We start from the raw sequence: 1,673 nt of genomic DNA, 5'->3' as shown, positions 1-1,673 counted from the left end.
AATTTACATAGAAAAATAAAATATATGCATCTTAATAAAGTCATAGAAATATATTATTCTTACCAATTTACACATTTCCATGAAATATTTTGGAGACAGTTGTATGTGTCATCAAGATCATCAAGATTTTATCTATGAGGTAAAAATTGTTTTTCAAAATATCTGTTAAATTTTTTTAAAAGCTGCAATATGTTCTGAATAAATCACAGTGTAACCAAAATAAAGAATTAATAAGAGATTAGTTTTCCATACTTAATATGTGTCTCTCTTTAGGGAAAACTAAATTAATGTCCCATGGAAAATATTAATGAAACATCTACTGATTTCTTCTTATTGGGGTTATTCCCACCATCAAGAATTGGCCTGTTTTTCTTCATTCTCAGTTTTCTCATTTTCCTAATGGCTCTGTTTGGCGACCTGTTCATTATCATTCTCATCCTCCTGGATATCCATCTCCACACACCCATGTATTTTCTACTTAGTCAACTCTCTCTCATGGACCTGAACTGCATCTCCACCATTGTTCCCAAGATGGCTTCTGATTATCTCCTTGGAAACAACTCTATATCTTTCATCGGGTGTGGAGTTCAGTGCTTCCTCTTCATTGCTTTAGCTGGTGCAGAAGGATTAATATTGGTGTCTATGGCCTATGATCGTTATGTGGCTATTTGCTTTCCTCTCCATTATCCCATTTGTATGAGCAAAAGTGTGTGTGTGATGATGATAATAGGATCTTGGATCATGGGCTCAATCAACTCCTGTGCCCACACTGCATATGTCCTCAATATACCTTACTGTTGATCTACAACCATCAACCATTTCTTCTGTGATGTTCCAGCCATGTTGACTCTGGCCTGCATGGACACCTGGGTCTATGAGTACACGGTGTTTGTGAGCACCGCCCTCTTCCTTGTGTTTCCTTTCATTGGCGTTGCATGTTCCTATGGCCGGGTCCTCTTTACAATCTGCCGCATGCAGTCCACAGAAGGGAGGAAGAAGACCTATTCAACCCACAGCACCCACCTCACTGTGGTGACTTTCTACTATGCACCCTTCGCTTACACTTATTTATGCCCAAGATCCTTCAGATCTCCCACAGAGGACAAGGTCCTGGCTGTCTTCTACACCATCCTGACCCCAGTTCTCAACCCCATCATCTACAGCCTGAGAAACAAGGAGGTGATGGGGGCCCTGAGAAGAGTGATTCTGAGGTTCTGCTCTGTAGAAATGTAACAAAGTTTTCACTAGTCCTCCTGTTTAGAAGTACATCAATTTCACCTTGTGCATTCCTTAAGAACAATGTCATTCCAGGATTGAAGACAAGGATTACATTAATCTAGAAACTTAAAGTAATAAAGATTTAACAAAATCATTATATATTCCGGATCACTTCTTTTTGTGATATTTTTTCTTTTTATTTCTTTTTTGTTACAAATAATATATTAACTGCAATTAGAAGTCTAAAAGCTATAGATACTCTCAATAAGACAAGTACCTAAGCAATACAATAAATAGGACCACAATAGCCAAAATATGGAAAAAGCCCAGGTGTCCATTGACAAACGAATGAATAAGGAAGATGTGGTGTATATACCATTATTTAAAGCTATACATATATATAGTAATATATAATATTACTCTGCATTAAAATCGGAAGTAATTCTTGCCATTTG

General features: G+C 37.1%; 1 pseudogene; it reads left to right on the top strand.

The window, feature by feature from the left end:
- Positions 1–294: 294 nt before the first annotated feature.
- On the top strand, positions 295–1,233 carry LOC103656553 (annotated as a pseudogene).
- The last annotated feature ends 440 nt before the right edge of the window (positions 1,234–1,673 follow it).

This window comes from Ursus maritimus, unplaced genomic scaffold (genome assembly GCF_017311325.1).
Source record: "Ursus maritimus isolate PB19 unplaced genomic scaffold, ASM1731132v1 scaffold_5, whole genome shotgun sequence".
Taxonomy (NCBI): Eukaryota; Metazoa; Chordata; class Mammalia; order Carnivora; family Ursidae; genus Ursus; species Ursus maritimus.
This window is presented reverse-complemented; position numbering and strand designations above follow the sequence as displayed.